Below are 21,753 nucleotides of genomic sequence, written 5' to 3'. Positions count from 1 at the left end.
CTATTCCTCAGGTATGTCTGATCATCCTGGACCGTCTTAAGCAAGAATCCTGTTAGGTCAGTTTAGCCATCCTCCTTACCCAGATGTTTCCTCTTGGTAATTTTCCATCCACTCCTACTCTGCTCCTTGGCAATATAAATTACTACTGATCCATGCTGTGTTCAGAGTTAAGCTCAGTCTCTGTCCCTCACTGTGAAATCTCATTGCTCGGTCCCTCTACCTATCATGATGGTCCTAAATAAAGTATTTTTTACCCTGCTTTAACGAGTATCACTGAAACACCCTCCATCAACATGGGAATAGTATCTCACAAGGATGAATCTTGGTGGAGACTGATAATCTGCAAAAACCAAGAATTCAAAGCATTCCAGGGAAAGCAAATATATCTGAACAGATGCACACAGACCCTAATATTCCTAAGGCAATTTAATATTTAATCTCTGAATGGATGAAAGTTATCATAAAGTATATACTTGATAATATTCCATGGAAAACACTAGAAACATGGTCTCACAGGTCCAGAAGACAATTATTAATTAGGCTTCTAAGTTTTCCACTTTCTCTGCAATGCATGAACATCTAAAACCAAACAAAATGATAGCTGTGTCACTGTAAAAATAGAACACAGACTGGTATGAAGGACTGCAAATATAGACAAGCAAGGGTATTGGACATCGTTTCAACTAAATAATATCAGCCAAATAACATATAGTAACTATCAAAGTTACTTTCCAATTTGTCTTGTCCAAAAGTTGAATTGATCTAATAAAACATGAAGCTGTATAGGACAAAATAATACCAAATCACTTAAATCACTGAGAGAAAATATACTCTGCATAAGAAAGCCAAAGAAAGAAAGCATCAGGATAAGTTGAGGGCTTGGGTGCATACATTTCATGTTACCTTGTAATGACAATATGTCCTCACTAACTCACTATAAGTTCATTTCCCTGAGAAATATTTAGGATGCAATTTTATCACCGATTTTCCTCCCATTAAGTAAGGTTCTGAATATGCAAATGATTTTTCATTTTAATTTCAGTCTAAATCAGTATACCAACACAAATCTATTTCTTACCAAGGTTTCAAAATAGAAGCAGCAGTACAATGGCAAAATAGGACACAAAGATGAAGAGCTAAGATCACAAGAGGATAGGGCTAAAGAATCTCTGTATGGTGTCTTTGGTAACTTATAGTTCATTTCCAGGAAAAGATAGATATTTTCAAATGCAATCAGTCCAGTAAATTAGGGCCAACAAACATGTGACCAGAGAAATTTCACTGGGTCAGAAATCTTTGTGGAGACTATAATTATATTGCTCAATTTTACTTTTACCTACACTAATGAACATTTAAAAAACATTTTTTTTTTTTTTTTGCCTGACCACATTCTTTGCTATGCTTCTGATAATGGCCTCCTGATAATCCTTGCAGATCCTCTCTACCCCCATTCTCTGTCAAGGTGGTTTGGGAGAAAGTAACTCTACTCTGATTTCTGACTCTAGGGGTGGGTTTGGACCCAGATGGGAATACAAAAGCCACACATTCCCCAGGCTACAGTAATTAGACAAGGATCCGGTACTGGCACATGACCCACAAAGGTTACATTGGAACCACTGAAATTCAATCCTGAGACTTTTGTTAGAACTATTGGGCTAGAGAGTATATTTTGCTGGATTTTGAGATCAGTAGGATCTAAACCCAAGAGCTGTAGAGGGGCTGTCCACGTTGCCAGAAAAATAAGAGAGCTTGCCCGAGAAAGAAAACTATACAGAAACACTCAGAGTTGAAAAATGGGGAAGAAATGGCACCAGGATAATGTTTTTGAGCTCCCGATCCAACTGTATTTCTGGATGTTTCTGCTATACAGGTCAACAAATTCCTAGTTTTCCTGATCCACTTTGAGTTAGGTTTCTGTCCCTTTCAAACAAAAGAATCCTGTTGAAGATACTCCCTGCTTCCCATAACATCCAGCTGCAAAGACAAGTTTAATCTATAGAAAATCTATTATTTCCTCTTCATAATATCAACTGTCATGGAAATGAATTTGAGAGTTAGAAATAAGGAGAAGGAAAGCTTATTCTCTTTAATTACATTTTATAAAACTCAGATTTCCCCTATATGCAGAAGGCCTCTCCTACTTTAGAGTCTAATTAAATTGGGCCACAACCTATTTTTATTGAAAGAGTTGTTTTTACTCACTGCCTCCATTCATTGATCTACTCCTCATCTCCTCCAAGGAGAAATGAAGGCAATATGTACCCCATGGGGCTGCTATTTGGATTAAAGGAGATATAAGTCTCAGTAGATCACAGAATTCTTATTGAATTCATTTGTTTAGTAAAAATTTATCGAGTAACTCTATGTGGAAGGTGCTATGGAAGATGCTCTAACTTAACTAGATAAAATTTAGCCTCTTCCCTCCTGCCTCTTCCAGTCCAATGGGACAAAGAAGAACAAAACACACATAATTAAGAAGCAAGGTGACCCATTTTACAAAGTATGGACCAAGGCAGGCACAACAAAAGTGGAATCACCTCAGATGTGAATGTTGTTCTCTGAAGTTGCATAACATGGAGGCCCTGAATATAAAGGAACTGAATGGGGAGCCCTGAAATGAAAACCAGGGAAGAGCAGAACTATAACACTCAGATTCAGCAATTAGAGTAATCTAAGGTGGTAAAGGAAGGCTCGGAAAGGTGATGCAAAACCCCTAAGCACCACTCTTCCTCCAGCCCTGATAGCTCTCCCCAAATTTCTTCTCTTTATTCTTTTAGGAAAACCAGAAATTTTGAACAGTTTTCTGTTACTCCAAGTGGGAAACTCTAGCACCCATGATGCCCTCTGGTGTGTAAAACAGGTTTCCTGTCCATACCAATGATAATGGCCAGGTGCGATGGCTTACACCTGTAATCCCAGCATTCTGGGAGGCCGCGGCAGGCGGATCATCTGAGGTCAGGAGTTCGAGACCAGCCTGGCCAACATGGTGAAACCCCATCTCTACTAAAAATACAAAATTTAGCTGGGCATGGTGGTGGGCACCTGTAATCTCAGCTACTCAGGAGGCTGAGGCAGGAGAATTGCTTGAACACAGGAGGCAGAAGTTGCAATGAGCCAAGATCATGCCACTGCACTCCAGCCTGGGCAACAGAGCGAGACTTTGTCAAACAAACAAAAAAAAAAAGATGACGAGTTTCTTAAAACCCACCCATATCACAAATCCAAGGTTAACTCTGATTATTTTCAGAACACAACAATTTGTAGCCTGCCTAACCTGAGTATCCTATTGGCAATCACTGATATGACCTCAACTTTGGATCCCCTTCTTGCTCCACAATTTTAAAACACCTTCTCTACTATCCTAAACGACCTCAACTGATACATTCTCATCAAGAAAGCCATCTGGGTTATTTTTGAAATCCTACTTCAGGCTGCTAACTGCCCAACATCCATTCTTCACTTTCTCCTGATCAAACACACTTTACCACTCAGTTAAAATTCACTGACATTTACTGTTTATCCACACATACAGAGGACTAACACTTGGGTTTCTGCTCTTGGCATACTTGTTACATTCTCTTCTTTCTCCATGCAAAATTATTTTTGGTTTGGGGTTTCTTGCAAGACAGACTCAAAATCATTTTGTATTATATATTCTCCAGATTTCCCAAGTTTCAACATAGCTATTCCTAAAAATGATCATGGGCATGAACAACATTTTTGGGGATATAGAGTTCCCAAATAATGCCATGGAAGATACAGCTTATCAACTGGTCCACCAGTACCCTACAAGAATGCAGGCCCGGTGTGGTGGCTTACGCTTATAATCCCAGCACTTTGGGAGGCCAAGGCAGGCAGATTGCCTGAGCTCAGGAGTTCGAGACCAGCTTGGGCAATATGGTGAAACCCCATCTCTACTAAAAATACAAAAAATTAGCCAGGTGTGGTGGTGCATCCCTGTAGTCACAGCTTCTTGGGAGGCTGAGGCTGAAGGACTGCCTGAACCCAGGAGGCGGAGGTTGCAGCGAGCCAAGATCCTGCCACTGCACTCCAGCCTGGGCGACAGAGTGAGACTCTGTCTCAAAAAAAAAAAAAAAAAAAAAAAAAAGCAATTACATTACATTACACAGGCAAATGATTTACTCTCAGGAATATTTTATCTTTCTGTTTCATCACAAGGTCAGTTGTAGCCTTAGTTCTGTTTCATTTTTCAACATTAGATGCATTTATAATAACAGCTCCCTGCTTAATTATGTACAATTGAGCACCTATAGTTATATCATCTTGTTTATTTGGAAATGACTTTGAGGGCAACTTAACACTCTGGCTCAATGCTCTTTTACCCACTGTACATGGAATGTTCTTGTCTACACTAATAAATTGCCCAATCAGTAGCTCACAATTGACTAGCAGAAGATAAATTTTCTTTTCTTACAACAACTTCTAAAGGATCTCTGAAGTTTGGCAGGCACGTGACAAGGGAGGCAACAGGTATAGATGTAGCAAGCCCTATTAGTATCCACCCATATGCCTACTGACTTCCAACAGTCAGTATCTATGTTCCTAAGGGCTTTTCCATATCATGGGAGTTTGGAAGTACAGAGAAACTAACATTCTCTGGGAACAGCCTTCAACTAATGACTGATGGGAGTTGGTGTATAAATATCTCAGTTCCCTCCCCTTTGGGTGGACTGATTTGGAGGCATGAGTTTTATACCATTTCCCAGTTCCTCTATTTTAATACTCCAATTTTGGCAGCCTTTCTGCTATGATTTAGATGTACATGTCCTTCTGAAATTCACATGTTGGAACTTAAACCTGAAGGTAATAATACTAAGAGTCTTAAGGAGGTGATCAGGCCATCAGAGCTCCACTGTCATGGATGAGATTAGTATCCTTATAAAAAAAAGCTTGAGGAAGCAAGTTTATCCCTTTTTTACCCTTCTGCCATGTGAGGACACAGCATTCATCCTTTTCCCTCTGGAGGACATAGCAACAAGATGCCATTTTGAAGCAGAGGAGAAGCCCTTTCCAGACACTGAATCTGCTGCTGCCTTGATCTTGGACTTCCAAGCCTCTAGAACTATGAGAAATAAATTTCTATTATTTAAAAAGTACCCAGTTTAATGTATTTTGTTATAGCAGCAGGAATGGACTGACAGTTTCTGCTATGGTTTGGCTGTGTCCCCACCCAAATCTCACCTTGAATTATAATAATCCTCACGTGTCAAGGGTGGGGCCAGGTGGAGGTAACTGAATCATGGGGGTGGTTTCCCCCATACTGTTCTCATGGTAGTGAATAAGTCTCACAGATCCGATGGTTTTATAAATGAGTTCCCCTGCACAACTAATCTTGCCTTCCACCATGTAAGACTATCGTTTGCTCTTCCTTCGTCTTCCACCATGATTGTGTGGCCTCCCCAGCCATGTGGAACTGTGAGTCCATTAAACCTCTTTCCTTTATAAATTACCCAGTCTTGGGTATGTCTTTATTAGCAGTGTGAGAACAGACTAATAAATTTTCCTTCCATGTGTTACTTTCCCTCTCTCTTAATGGTATTCCATGAACATTGCAAGTAAACTACTTGCTCTTGAATCCTTGCCTCAAGGTCTGTTTCTGGGGGGGAATCCTAACTAAAATAGAGGAAGTTAAAGGAATTACGCTTAGAACTTGAGAAAATACTTTTTACCATTTTTTATGCTTGTAGAAGATTAATCTTAATCGATAGAGCAAGGCAGCACAATCTGCTATTTACTAGCCATAAAATGGGAACAATGATAACACCTAACTTATAAGCCTACTGCAAGAATTAAATGAGATAGTGTTTACAAAACATATAACACAATATCTGGCATATAATACACGTTCAAAGAACTTGGTTACTGCTCAATCATTGTTCTAACTCTGAGGCATATCTTTTCTTTCTATAACCAAACAAAAAACTGAACAAATACCTAGTATGTGTCATAATTCCATACTTTTTAAACATTAGACAGTTTCAAAAAAATCCCTGTTGTGTTTCATTTGAATTAAACCAAAATGGAAAAAGAATATTAAAACTCCAAAAGGAAGGCCGTGTGTGGTGGCTTATGCCTATAATTCCAGCACTTTGGGAGGCCAAGGCAGGAGGATTGTTTAAAGCCAGGAGTTCAAGACCAGCCTGGGCAACAAAGTGAGGCCCTGTCTCAAAAAAAATTTCCAAAAGGCAGTTATGGTTTATCTAGAGAAGAATTGGCAGGACTGGAGTAATGGTGTCCTTAGCAGCATTGGAATGAGGTTAGGGTTTGAACCAGCACTAAAACTCTACTTCCAAATGAAAAAACGTGAGGGTCTTTGCAGGAGACAAATCATAGGCAATTTGGAGTACACTGCAAAAACAGTCCCCGTCCCTACCTGGGATGCTGTCCCATGTGTATCTACATGGTAATTTCCTCTCCTCCTTCAAATGTCACTTTCTCAATTACACCTATTCTGACCATCCTATTTAAAATCATGCCCTTTACTGCCACCCATTACAGCCCTTTTGATTTCCCTTATCCTACTCTATCAAAGCACTGATGACCTTCTGGCATTCTATACATTTATTTATTATGCTGTTTCCTGTCTGTCTCTTCTTCTTTTTTTTATCTTCTATGTTCACAGAAGGACATTTTTATCTTCTATGTCCATTGATATGCCTCCTCATGGTACATGCCACCTGAAATAAGCAGAATAGTACTCAAGGTGCAGCTGCTGAATGGGTGACTCGTTGGGAATGTTCATTGTAATATCTGTTTCCTATTTTTTAATCTAGTCTACACAGGACAAAGCAGACATAAACAGACACCACCCTAATAGACAGATCCAGTTATCTTGTTTTAATCCTACTAGTTAAGTGAGTAACTTAGAGCCAAATGTTCTTCTGTTTTACAGTGATATTCACAGTCACTGCACAGCCTGGTCTTTGTAGAAAAGAAAATTCTTTTCAGTGGGTGGACTGTGCTCTGTGTTTAAAATAAAATTGAGGTCTGAAAAGAAATGGGAAGCTACTGCTATCATCCTTCTATCCCAAGCAAATAAAAACTCTAGGGACAACTCTGAAATTTTCTATCTCACTTGTTTTTCATTATTTTTTAGTAAGGCACAGTGATATTATTATTCTTAGTCGCCCTGGGTGATTCCAATATTGATTTTGAGATTTTTCCAGCCATTCTATAGAATGCATATCATTTATAAGGTTCTACTTCACTACTGTGGGCACAGTTGCATTGTGAATGTTTTATATTTTCCAGATGATATCATATGAAATATGATACCATCCTTTTGCGTTTTGATAATCCCTACCTCCAGCAAGCTTAAGACCATATGATTTCTTTTCCATTTCAGTTTAGTTCAAAAAAAACACAACAGAAATTTTTTAAAAATTGTCCAGTGTTGAAAGAAATATTGAAAAAGTAGTTGCAGAAGCCTATTTAACTATGCAAATGTTTTCACCAAATATCTCTAAACTCTATGCTTTTAAATAAACTTCATACCAGCATAAAGTCTTACTTCTAAATTTTTTTTCTAGGATAAAATGTTTAAAATGCATCTTTCTAAAATGTCATTTGCCTTATATTTAAATTATTAAATAAGTTGGTCCATATTTTTGGGAAGCAAGATTAAGAAGACACAATATATGAGAATAAAATGATCAAAAAATATAGAGCAATTCAAAGGTTATACTTTGAATTACATTCACTCAAATTCAAAGGTTATAAATTCAAGACTTTAATGACCAAGAGGGTAACATAAACAATTAAAATGGCCTGATTATAGGCAGTAGGGAGTGATGGGGACTGTGACAAAGTGAAGACTCCATGACTGATCCATGTTAGAGGCAGCTGCTTCTCAGCTACGGCAAATGATTGCCATGAAGAAACATGGTCAGTGTTGACAAATGTTGCAACTATGTGTATGTGTATTTGTGTGTGTGATCTTTTGAATAAGAGAAGACAGAAATCTAGATTTTTTTTTTCTGGGAAATTTCACACTGTCTGTGTTAAACAGAACACATCTATACCACAAAATTAGACACTGCTCTAAACTGACATAGTCAAATATTTAGTACCTAATAGAATTCACAGTGTTCTCCACCTTCCAGCTTTAGAAGGATAGCTCAATTTGATTTCAAAGATAGTAAAAATCTCATTTTCATATCCTGTTACCTAGCGGTTAGTAGGCTCCAACTGGTAAGTGATTCTTTCAACCAGTGTAGACTCCTAATATCCCAACACAGGAACTTGCCTTAGAAATCCGAGCTGAAGCACACAAGGTAACTGCTGTCATAGATAGTATCCATACATTGCTTTAAAAAATCCCTGGCATTTATCATCCTAGAATCTTCTATCTCCAAGAATTCTGCCACAAATATATCTGACCAGAAGCCTGAAAAGCCCTTGGGACTCACCTTGGGGAACCTCTTGCTGGGATCACTCGCTTTGATTTATTTCTCTCCCAAACTTTCTGATTTCTTCCTCATTTTATAATGCATCTGTTGCCATGGAAACATTGGTGCCGAAGACTTGGGCAGAACCATATAAAACCCCAGCTTTCACTATACAAATCAAGTGATATTTGAGCAGGAATCACACCACTAATTAGGCATATTCATACCAGGTCTGGGACAATCGAGCAGTAGGTGTTAAGCTGCATCTAGCAATCAAATAATTATTCTCAATGTTTTTCAAGAAGCTCAGCTTATTTACTCTATTGTGGGGAGGCCGGCTCTCAGCTTATAGTTTGCTTCATCACTTTCTCTCTTTTCCATGTGTTTAGAATTTCTACCTTATACCCATATCCAACATTGGAATTTTTGTCTTTCTCCAACCAGAAACAGGTAGAGGGTTTAATCTTTCTCTCTACCTCTTTTTTATTCACAGAAAATAGAAAACCAGTATTAGTGTGAAACTTGTTTGTGTGTTTTTAAAGAAAATGTATGAGATAACTTTTAGATTAGTTAATTTTGGATTAGCCAACTTTTGTTTGGGACTCCAAACAGAACTTTTCTTATCCGCTGAGTTGCTGTATACCACAGCACTGATTGCCTTGGATTCAGATGATACAGGGTTTGACTCAGCTTCTTGACTCTATCTAACTGCGTGATATTTTGCCTTGAGTGGCCTTTTAAATCATAGCACCACCTTTTTACATTTGTATTCAAATTTTTTAGCCTGGGTAATATCCATTCATCCACAGACATTTATTAAGGACCTGACATGTGTAAGCGTAAAGCCAGGTGCTGGGATACAAAGGTGAAGAAACAAGATGCCTGATTTAGAAGAGTTCCCAGTTTAGTACAAGAAGGAAGTTAAATAAAAAATCTACAAAACATTGTGATGACTGTTTGAGAGGAACAATCCAGAACCATGTGGGAGGATTTTGGGGGAGGGGTGGGGTGGGGGAAGGTGGTAGCTGGATAGAAAGTTTTCAATGAAGGGGTGATACTCAGATAACAGAAGATCATTTTGGTGGTAGGAATGAAAGAGAACAGATAGGAGGCTGACAGAAGATCTAACTGAGAGATGGAAAGGGGAGTGGCAGTGGAGACAGGGAAGGGCACATGCAAAAAATGTTTTTTAGGTTGCAATTTATTTATTTACTTATTTATTTAGAGACAGAGTCTTGCTTTGTCGCCCAGGCTAGAGTGCAGTGGCACGATCTCAGCTCACTGCAACAACCGCCTCCGGGGTTCAAGTGATTCTCTTGCCTCAGCCTCCCAAGTAGCTGGGATCACAGGTGTGCGCCACCATGCCCAGCTAATTTTTTTTTGTATTTTTGGCAGAGACAGGGTTTCACCATGTTGGCCAGGCTGGTCTTGAACTCCTGACCTCAGGTAATCCACCCACCTTGGCCTCCCAGAGTGCTGGGATTACAGGCATGAGCCACCGCGCCCAGCCAAGTTGCAATTTAGATACTGCTTGGCTGTGAGGGTAGGAGAAGAGTAGACTCTACTTGGAGTCCTAAAGACATAGCACACAACTTGCGGGTAGGTAGCTATTATCTTAAAAACCCTCAAAAAGGGTTAAACCACTACTTAACTCAAGGCGTGAATAACTATTATTCAAATGTTATTGGCAAATTCTTTTTTTTTGTTTGTTTCTCTATCTCTAATACCTAGAGAAGAGAGAACATTGTCCTAAAAACCACCAGGATGAGAAAAACTCTAAGTTGTTTCTGTAAAATTTTTTTAAATCCCCCTCCTCCATCAGTGTTTTTATTTTTAGAAGTTAAATCATACCCACATATCAACTGCTCCTACTTTAGAGGAAGAATCTTTCCTTTAAACAAATAAAGTGTAAATTTTCTATTCTTCCAGGAAGTTCACTTCCTGGGTCAGTAAACTGCAATGTAGCTATAAAATAAGGGGGCAACACAGCTGACAGCTAAAAACAATTAGCTAAAAAATCAGTATTATACAAACACCATTTGCATGATTCCAGTGACCATTAGAAGCAAACACATGAAGTTCCTGTAGAAAATAGCTAAGGAATTTCTTAAATAGTATGCCAACCTTGAATTTTAACTGGAAATGAAGCTAATAACCGTTGTGTCTATCAGAGATCTTATATTTGGAACCAAAGGTGGGAGTTTCTCTCTCTGTGTTTTTCTCTTTCCCCTTCTCTCCCTTCTTCCTTTCCTTACCCCGTTACGTAAGTTGTTATCGAAAGAGTGATGGAACCAATATTGATTGCAGAAAGTCTTCTTGGTTCAGTTGGAAAATAGGGTAATAGAAGAGTAGTAGGGGTATGAACCAGTGCTTTAGAGAAACAAAGGTACTCCTTATGGCCAATTTTCCTTTATCATCAATGACACAATAGCAATTCCATTGAAAATTAGCAAAGGAAATCCTACAACTGGACATCTGTTTAAAAAGGTAAGTTAAATTTGCTTTTTATACAAGCAACCAAATATTGATTTTTCGTTTGGAACATTCAGTTAATCATAATACCAAACACGGCAAGGCAGTCCATGCATTTACTCTCCCTTTTCATGAGGAAATCTGCATGAAGAGAAATGCTGAATCTGAGTATTTGAGAGTATTGGAGAGTCAAAGTGGGTTGATTAATCCAGTGACTTTTAAATTATTGGAGGTTCAAGGACCTCAAACAAAACTTTTCTTATCCATTGAATTGTTGTATATGACAGTGTTTATGGCCTTTGGATTCAGATGATCCGGAACTTCTTGACTCTATCTAGCTGCATAATATTTTGCCTTGAGTGACCTATTTTATAGTGCTCTTAAGAAGACTAATATACACAGGTAAAATGCTTGGATGTGGGCTTATCACATCTTGTTCAATATGTTAGCTATAGTCAAAAAAGTATAATCTATTTTTCTTATAATCTACATTGCCGTTGCATGATTAGCTAATTATGCATGTGTGTCTCAACAATTGAGTGTTACCTTTCTAAAACAGTTACCTGAGCAGGCCTGATCCTAACGTTTGAGAGACAAGAGTACAAAAGGAGTCCCACATGTTACAGATCTCAATATTTGAATACTATAAATCAGGCTAAAAAATGTTAATTTAAATGTGTTATATCTTCCTGGCTTAACAAATATGACTTCATAACAACCTAGAAGCCAGATTTAAATTTAGAGTACTTAAATTCCGGAACATAGCAAAGCAAGGAGACCCAGTCTCTGCTCCCCTCCCCATCCCTTTCTCTTTCTACCGTGGCCTCCAACACCTGTGTGGAGACTACAAAGTCCACCAGTCCAAGCTCCATTTACACCTCCCACCAACAGTCTTTTTTCAGCCCCCATTGGGCCCAGGAGCCCCATGAGCAGTGAATTCCAAGGTCCCAGCTATGCAGAGCAAGGCTCAGAATGAGGCAAAGGGCTCAAGGGGAAATGCGGGGTCTTTGTTGCAGAGGAGCAGGGCTGTCCAGGTGCTGAGAAGTTGGAGTGCAGAGTAGCAGAGCCCTCTAATATGAAGTGACCGGGACAGGGACCTCTCTTGCTAATTTAAGATTATTTTCTCTCTCCTGTTTTTAGCGCAAGTGAAGAACAATTACCTCTTTTTTCTCTTCCACTTACAAGTCATCTTTCTTCACAGAAAAGTTTATGAAGAGTTATAAAAGCAACAACATCATTGTTAAGTTACCTGGACAGCCACAGACATTTCCTATTTATCATGAGAACTGCAGTAAGAATATGCACTGATCTAAGTATGATCTTTTAATATTTAGTTAATAATAACTTTATCAACCAAAGTTAACTGAACCAAGAGGCTGGTATTCATGGTGAACTAAACTCAAACATGACTATTGGGCTTGCTGAATATAAGATCATCCAGAAAAGAAGGCTAGACCTGTGTTGGTGCCTGATCTATTTCTAAATTATACCTCTTGCTTCTGCTTCATTGTTTCTTTCAGATTATACCTTTCTAGGATTTTCTCTTACCTGAGAAAATGGGACCTTCCTTTCAAAATTCCTGCTGGTATATAAGGATCAAGCCGAAAAGCCACACTCTTCCTGACATGTCACTGCTGGCTCCAAGAGGAAAAAGTACCTTCTGTGTGGGGCACCCACATTGCACCTTCAATGATGCACATCACAGTGAACATTAGACCATGAACCTTAAGTTAAACTCCCATGTTATAGCAAATGTTTCCTATGGGAGGGGAAGAGAGGGATGAGTGGTATTCAACCCTGTTTACCCCTAAGTCCTAGGGTAATGGGCATTTCTGTTGTCTTTTTTTGTTTTGGTTTGGTTTGGTTTTGGCTTTTTAGCACCCATCACATGTCTTGTGTTTCTTTCATTGGAAAGGGGTAGTGGGCCTACTAATCAAGGCACCCCCCCTCCTATCCCATGCCCAGTGGGCTGGGTGTTGGGGAAGAACCCCAGGCATAGCAGCCAGTGGACTGTGGTCAAGCTCTGAACAAGTCATTCTTAGCTGGAGTCTGTTTCCAAAGTGCCTGATACCTAGACCTGGAGCTGACTAGCTTCATCTGCTTCCAAGCTGTTTTGGGGTGTGTGTGCGTGTGTGTGTGTGTGTGTGTGTGTGTGTGTGTGTGTGTGTGTTTGGGATTCCCCATCCCCCACCACATTCCTGGCAATTCTTTTAGCTAGCTAATATCCTTCTAGTAAATTCCTTTTGCTGGAGTTAGGCAGAGTTTCTTTCATTTGCATGCAATCTAAGAGTCATTGCTGATACACTTGGCAGAGCCCCTGACACAAGAGATAATCAATGAATGTTTGTTACATAAATGAATAATTACAACCTAAATGTATATCACTGCTTATTTGTAAAATAGTGGGGTTTTTTTTCTGATTCATAAAATAACACATCATTGACTAATTTTTTTTTCAAGGCAGGGCCTCACTCTGTCACCCAGGCTGCAGTGCAGTGGGGCGATCTTGGCTCACTGCAGCCTCCACCTCACGGGCTCAGACATTCCTTCCACCTCAGCCACCTGAGTAGCTGAAATCAGAGGCGTGTGCCACTACGCTTGGCTAACTTTTGTATTTTTTGTAGTGATGGGGTTTTGCCATGTTGCTCAGCCTGGTGTCAAACTCCCGAGCTCAAGTGATCCACCCACCTCGAGCTCCCAAAGTGGTGAGATTACAGGGTGTGAGCCACCGTGCCCAGCCTACTACATTTTTTAAAATTTGGAAAAGTGTAACAAAATAAAAGCCATCCATATTGCCACCACCCAGAGATTGTCTAACTTTTTAATTTTGTTCTGTTTTTTTAAATATGCCTGTATGATGTTTTCATTTCACAAAACACATATTAACAATACAATATATGTAGTAGTGCATTTTTTTCCACTTAAAATTGTGATGAAGTTTGTTTCATGTCATTATATAATCTTCAAAATAATTAATTTTAATACCTATATAATAGTCTGTTATCTTGGGACCTTAAATATCTTTACCAAGCGGCCGGGCGCGGTGGCTCACGCTTGTAATCCCAGCACTTTGGGAGGCCGAGGCGGGCGGATCACGAGGTCAGGAGATCGAGACCACAGTGAAACGCTGTCTCTACTAAAAATACAAAAAAAATTAGCCGGGCATGGTGGCGGGCGCCTGTAGTCCCAGCTACTCAGAGAGGCTGAGGCAGGAGAATGGCGTGAACCCAGGAGGCGGAGCTTGCAGTGAGCCGAGATTGCGCCACTGCACTCCAGCCTGGGTGACAGAGCGAGACTCTGTCTCAAAAAAAAAAAAAAAAAAAAAAAAAAAAAAAAAAATATCTTTACCAAGCTCCCAAGTTCTAGTTATATAGGTTCTTTTTAATTTTTATTACTATGAAATATATTATAATACACAATTTTACCTGCATCTACTTCCTTATCAAAGACAAAAGCAAACACAAAATAAAAACCAAGTGGAATAGTATGTCAAATAATTTAAACTTTTAAAAGCTTTTGACAATTTTTTTTTTTTTATGGTGACAAAGTCTCACTCTGTCACCAAGCCTGGAGTGCAGTAACATGATCTCGGCTTACTGCAACCTCCATCTCTCAGGTTCTAGCGATTCTCTTGCCTCAGCCTCCCAAGAAGTTGAGATCACAGGAGTGTGCCACCACACCTAGCTATTTTTTTGTATTTCAGTAGAGATGGGGTTTTCCTATGTTGGCCAGGGTGGTCTCAAATTCCTGGCCTCAAGTGATTCACCTGCCTTGGCCTCCCAAAGTGCTGGTATTATAGGCATGAGCCACCGTGCCTGGCAGATATTTTGATAAGTATTTTTAAACTTTTCTGTAGGAAGGTTATATTATGTAACCCTCCCACCACAAGTAATGAAAGAGATTGTTGTCCTTCTCACTGCATCCTTGCCAGTTTATTTTTTGTATTTTTTACTTATTTAATACATAAAACACAGCACCTCATTGTTATTTTAATTTGCATTTCTGTGATTAATAGTAATAACATTTATTAAACGTGTGCATTGGTCTTTTATTTCTTCCTTTTGAATTATGCATTCAGATATTTGGACAATTCTATTGGGGTGCTATTGTTTACTCACTGCTTTGCAAGAGTTCCTCAGGGCTATCATGAACTGTCATGTCATGTTTGGTGTCAATATTGTTTTCCATGATTCTGTTCTGTTTAAAATGCATGCATTGCTGCATATGAAAGTTTAAAATATATTCAAATCTTTTTTGCTCTGTGATTCTTCCCATTGATTTTATATTTAAAAAGTACTTCCCCTAAAATTAGTTAAATATTTTATTCTAGCTTTGTTTTCCACCTTGCATATAAAATTATATATTTATGTGGAATTTCATTTGGAGGGTCATGTAAACAGAGGTTCTTAGTTGAATGCTTTCTATACACTTAACCAATTTCCATGACGTTTTTGTCAAATACTCCTCACTGTTTCATAATGCCTTCTCCGTCGTATTTCTGGTTCTAAGAATGACCTAAATCTGTTTCCAGGCTCTTCTATTCCACTGAGCTATTAATCAATTCTTACACCAGTACTACATTGCTATAATGATTGTAGTCAATGATCAAATTTACTTTTGTTTCAACAATGGCACCCATTACCACTACCGCTCCCATCTACCTACCTTCACCCCCTAACCACCCACATCTACCACCCACCACCCCCACTCATACCACCTCATCCCACCACCTTCATGTATTTGTCTCCACCATCAAATTTCCCCCGACCTCCACCACCCCCAGAACTCCACTCCCCACACCACCTGTATGTACCACTACCTCCCATCTTACCACCACCACTCACCTCCCCCACCACCACTACTATTCTTTGAAAAGTTTTCTTTTATTTTTATATAGTGATTCTTCCAGACAGATGTTAGAATCATTTTGTAAGGTTCTCTGAAATCCCAAAGTAATAAAACTATATAATTGATCTGGGAAAAATAACCGTTTCATAACATTCATCTTTCTACCAAAGCATAAGGTGTGTCTTTCTTTCTTTGCTTCTCAGTTTATTGGTTTGAGTAAAATTGTACAGCTTTCTACAAAGGCTTTTATATATTTCTTATTATTCACAAGTATTTTATGTACGTTTCCTACTTTTCCTACTTAATTTATATATTTGTGTATTCATGAATAGAATCATTTTCCATTCTACTTTTTAGTTAGTAAAACACTGGCATTTTGGGTGGCCATCGATTTTTGAACATGCATTTTATAACCAACAACCTTACTGAAATTTTGTACTAGTTCCTTTAGGTTTTAATTGATCCCATTGTGTATCCATCACTTTTAAACAAAATCAAGGCACACTGTCTAATTTTTGGTTATGTATATTAAAAACTTTACTTAAGCATAGACATTAAATGCTATTTTACTATTTATTTTTTAAAATCACCCTTTTATGAGACTAATATAAAGATCTGAAATTGAAGCCACTTTAGAAATCTAAAACATAACATGTGTTCCTCTGTTGAACTACATTCATTTCCCTTGGGCACTCAGTGTTACTATTCAAAACTACAAAAAGAGCTCTGAATGAGAGACATTAAGTCACTTCTCACTTGGATTAAACAGGACAAATTTAGACAATTATACAAAATAAAACAATTCAGAATTTTGACAGAAATACACCAGGAACTTGTTGCCATATAAAGAGCAATTTGTCTCCTAATTTAACTCCAGAGATAATGGCCAGGGTGATTTTTAAAATAAAACAGTGCCCACCTAGATATAGTGAGAAAGGAATTGCATGCTCTTCTATACATGAGCAGATACCTTTTTCCCCAGATGAGCATACATTTCCTATTTCAAAAGATCAGAATAATAGTACCAACAAATTATTAATTCACAAAATATTTGTTGTGCTCCTAGTAAGTGTGGGGTTCTGTGTTACTGGGAAAGATTAGTGGGTTATAGTGATGATTATGGACAGGAATTGAAGAGACACTGGCATATAACAGAAGCTCAACAAATAATTAAATGTATTATTTATTTATTATTATACATAATAATTATTATTTATTGTTTACTATTCATTTCCAGAAGACTGAAAGTCTAGTTCACCATTGTCTTCCAAGGGCCTAGCATGGCAAATATACACATGCAATAAATATTTGCAGAATATTTGTTGACTGACTGATGTATTTTTACAAAAACCTCAGTTGCCAAAAAAATATTTTGACTCAATTCTTAACTTCTAGCCTAAATCAGTTCTTAAAAGATGCATTTGTTAAAGCCAAGAATACTCTCCTTTTGAAGTCAGAATAAGGTTCTAAATTGCTCTTTCTATACTAGAAAAAAAAACCTTCTAAAAATCAGATCTTGAAGTTGGCACAGGAAAATGCTATGAGGCAGAGTATTCATTCCTTCACTCATTCGCCAAACGTTTATTAAGCACCTTCTGCATATAAGACATACAATAAATGGCCATTATAGAGCTTACAGCCATAGCCAAACAAATAAACAGGCATTTGCAAACTGTAATAAGTGCTGTGGAATAAAAGTAAAAGGATGATGTGAGAGTTGGGTTGGTGGGGAAGAGAAGTCAAGGAAGCCCAAGGGATGAGTATGACCCAGACTGGTAAAATATAGAGGGAAGATGGTTGGGGATGTTCCAGAAACAGACAGAGGGTCAGTGTGACAGCATCAAGAGGAAGAGATGCACAAGATGAGGCTGGCCAAGTATCAAAGACTCTAGGAGTCTCTGGAATCTGTCCCAGGTGTGTGGGTGGTATTTTATGTAGGGAACTGACATTATCCTATCTGCTCCGGATGAAGGATTAGAAGAGCCAGGCAAGGAACCAGCGGTCTTGTTAGGAAGTTATACTAATGGTCCAGGTAAGAGATGATAGCCTGCAGTTTGATAGTGGTGGTGGTGGGGATAGAAAGAATTTATCAAGATGTATTTAGAGATCTATATAGAAAATAGCATTTATAAGACTGCATGATGGTTTTAAACGTGGTGGGTCAAGGGAAAGGAGGTGTCAAATGTGATTCTTGGGTTTCTGGTTAAAGCAATTCCATGGATAGTGGTGCCATTCACCAGGTTAAGAAGGACTAGAAAGTTGTTAGCTTACCTTTGTTGCTATTGTTGTTTTTGTTATTTAATGCATTTTGTTTGTTTTGCATTTGCTTGGAAGGGTAGCAAAAAGGATGGAAGGCAACATCAACAAATTAACTGGGGACAGAGTATGTTTGAGATACTCTAGAAGACCCAGGTCCTGGGTTGTCTTGGATCCCAGGTAAGTGACATGCATAAATGAGGTACCTTTGAACCCTGCTCTTCCCTACCATGATTGTGTATATAAAGCCTCAAATAGGTTAGTTCCCTTAAATAATCTTTAAAGTATTTTCTGAAACCATGCTACTTCTGCTGTTATGCTAACATAATGTTAATGTTGTCATTCAACACAGTTCATAGGGATGTTGATGTACTGGGCTGAAGAGTGTCTCCCAAGAATTCATGCCCATCCAGAACCTGTGAATATGACATTTAGAAATCAGGCATTTGCAAATGTAACCTGGTTAATATGAGGTCATGTTGAATAAGGAACGGGTCCTAAATCCAATATGAATGACATCCATATAAGAAAAGGGAAATTTGGACACAGGGACAGAGATAGAGAGGAAGGTGCCATGTGAATACAGAGGCAGAGATTGGAGTTACGCTGCCACAAGCCAGGGAATGCCTGGGGCTACCAGAAGCTGGAAAAGGCAAGCAAGGATCCTCCCTTAGAGGTTTTGGAGGGTGCATGGTCTTGACAACACCTTGATTTTGGACCTCTAGCCTCCAGAACCATGAGAGAATAAATTTCTGTGGTTTTAAGCCACCCAGTTTTTGGTAACTTGTTACAACAGCCCTAGGAAACTAATATAGTTGGGAAATTTGAGGGAATTAACATGTTTGAGACTGAATCATTATATAGGGCACATAGCATAGATTCAGTAAATATCCATTTCCCTCTTACTCACAACGGTCACCACCATTTTCCTGGTGGTTTAAATTATGAGTAATCCACACATCTACTTATCTAGATAGGTCTTACTATTCCGAGGACTGTTTTATAAGTGAGGAAACTGAGGCTTAGGAAAGTTAAATAATTTTCCCAGAATCACAAAGCTAAAGATAGAAGAGTCAGAGTTCAAACACCTGCCTCCCATACCTACAGCATTTCAGCAGCTCCTGACAGAGTGGAGAGGCACTGCCAGACTAGATTTTCAATGCTTAGAGATCAATTAATTCAATGCTTAGATATCAATTTTCAATTGATATCCAATTAACAGCAATTAAAACTCACATTTATTAATAAAATAAGCTGCAGAGACCTAGTACAATCTCTACCCATTCACAGAAGAACACAAGATTTTTAGTCTAAGGCCAACATTACCAAGGAACTTGCCATTGGCTTATATTGCTTCCATTTAGCAGTGCATCTGCCTTGCACATACGTACTCTAAGTCAAGGTATTATCAGATTGGACATTTATGGCTTTAATTTACTTAAATGCATTTTCCTTATGTATTCCCCCACTTCATTTTGATGATACTGACTCATTCTCGCCACCTAACAAGACTATAAAAATAAATAGTGTGAGTGCAGAGGAAACTGTCTCCAAACTTCATATTCTAAGATGCCCATCCTTTAAATTATAAAGCAAAAAAATAAACCCATGCTTTAAATTTACCTTTCTCCCTAACTAACCTGGTTATCTTTCTCCCCAACATTGAGTTGTTGTGCTGTTGAATATAACAGATACACAAATCTAAGGTGGCACAGCTGTTATTATAGGGTGTCCATTTCATAGAATTCTAGTGTAGGAGGGACTTCTAAAAAGCATCTTGTCCATCTGTATCAGGTAATAGAAAGAGTGTCTACAGCCTCCAAGCCCCAGAAGAGAAGCGGTCGCACTAAAAGATTTTTGTGAGTTACCTAAGACCCTGTGGCTATGTCTTGGTACAACTCCGTAGAATGCCAGGTTTCCTGATTTCCCTAAAAGTGTGTTCAGTCTTTCAAGCTGTCATCAACTATTAACAATGACACTTTCCTCTGGCTTTGTGCCAACTTTTCTTTTTGTTTATTATTCTGGCCATAAAAAACCACCATAAATAGCCTCAGCATTTCAGGTTCCCTTAATTGATATCTAATGTTGACAAATTAATTCAGCCCGAGTTGAAAGCTCCATATACACACACACGGTTTCAAGAAGGGCAATCGCGCTCATCCTCCAAACTGGGCAGTGGTGATCCCTGGACTTCTCAAGTTTACCCTCTAGGAGGCTGACATGGCACACAATTTTGACAAGAGTTTGGAACCGAAATCCTCTTCCACGCCCTGCCCACAAGGGTGCCCACAAGCAGAAGTTCTCTCTCTCTCTCTCCATTACAACCCACCAGGCGCGCGCGCACACACACACACACACACGCGCGCACACACGCACACACACACACACAAATAACAAAGGAAAACACAGCCTCATAAAGCCTCAGCTATTGCATCCTCCAGTCCACACCTGCCAAAAGACAAAAACCATACGGGAATCCTGCTCTGGCAATATGTCCAACACTTCTCGGGAAAAGCAGCGCCGTGGCACCCCCAGGGCGTGCGCTGCTGTATACACACAAAGAACTGGTGCTGGGCTTGCGAGCGGTTCGGGGTACCAGCACGCTCTCAGGGCTGGAATCCGGGGTTCTCCACGCCCTCCCGCCCAGCAAAATGGAACCATCCTTTATTTGGTTGGTAGAGAGCCCGGGCTGGATAGTAGCGTATGGGTTGAGGGTGGGCGGTCCCCTATCCCTACCCTCCAGGCAGCAGGTCCCTAGCCTTTGCATCTCCTAGGAGATGCAGGATCACGCTGTCACAGTGGTCCTCTTCGCATCCTCTCCCGGCAAAGAGAGATGCTCCGGGTACCAGCGGCGCGCATCCCCGCAGGCGCCTCTCCTCTCGCGGACACCCACCCAGGCAGCCCCGACAGGCGCGCCTGCCTACCTGCTGGCCGGCTGTCAGCGAAGCGGCGGTGCCTCAGCCCCTTCTCAGCTGCTACAGCGCTCCCACCGCCATGTTCCCGGTCTCCCCGGGCGCACGCTGGGGAACTACTACAGGCTGGGTAGGGGCAAGGGGAGCAGGGGCCAGCGGGAGGGGGTGGGAGGCAGAGCCACAGCTTTCTACTCTCCACCCAAACCTCCTCCAGCTACTGAGCATGCCCAGCTGCCCGGCTTCGCCCCTCAGAGGAGTGTCCATGAGCGTACGCAGCTGCTCCGGGTTTTCGTGGCAGCCGGAGGGAGGCAGGCTGTAGCAGCGGCCGGGGGTGGAGGTGAGGGGGAGGGTCGGGGGGCGTGTCTACACTCCGGGTGCGGGAGCCGGGAGCTGGAGCAGGCGACCAATCCAATCACGCTTACTCCCAGTAGTCCCCGGGGGCGGGGGCAGCTCCTGCACGCCCTCTCCCCCAACACTCGGGATTTGCAGAAATTTTGTTCAGGACCATTGCAGGATTGAGCTTTGCTTAAGAGGCTAGCAGAGGTGGGGAGGAGGAGGGGCTGAGAAGCAGAACAGTGGGCTGGCCTCTTTGCCACCACCTGAACTGGTGCTTCTCAAACTTTAATGTGCCTGTGAATTAAAATGCAGATTCAGATTCAATTGGCTGGGTCCTGAGATTCCGCAAGCCTAACAACCTCGCAGGTGATGCTGCTGCTGCCGGCCCTACCACCACTCTGAGTAGCAAACATCTAGGGAACCCCTTATCTGTGACCTCTCAGTGGCCATCCTTCAATCCGCCAGCCCAGCAATGGTCTCTGGTGTCCACAGAGACTCCTCCAGCCTGGGGTTTCTGAGCC

The 21,753-nt window shown here is 40.2% G+C and overlaps 1 protein-coding gene across 2 annotated transcripts in view; it reads right to left on the bottom strand.

Moving 5' to 3' along the window:
* PAK5 (p21 (RAC1) activated kinase 5) overlaps positions 1-21,223 on the bottom strand; it is a 284,488-nt gene extending 263,265 nt beyond the window's left edge. The window contains exon 1 of one of the 2 annotated variants that reach the window (XM_055266349.2): positions 20,909-21,223. The gene's annotated coding sequence lies outside the window, so the exon portion shown is untranslated. The remainder of the gene's footprint in view (positions 1-20,908) is intronic. The other variant, XM_055266350.2, reaches the window with a different exon arrangement.
* Positions 21,224-21,753: the final 530 nt, after the last annotated feature.

This window comes from Symphalangus syndactylus, chromosome 24 (genome assembly GCF_028878055.3).
Source record: "Symphalangus syndactylus isolate Jambi chromosome 24, NHGRI_mSymSyn1-v2.1_pri, whole genome shotgun sequence".
NCBI lineage: Eukaryota > Metazoa > Chordata > Mammalia > Primates > Hylobatidae > Symphalangus > Symphalangus syndactylus.
The sequence above is the reverse complement of the archived record's forward strand: the minus strand, read 5'-3'. Positions and strand labels throughout refer to the sequence as shown.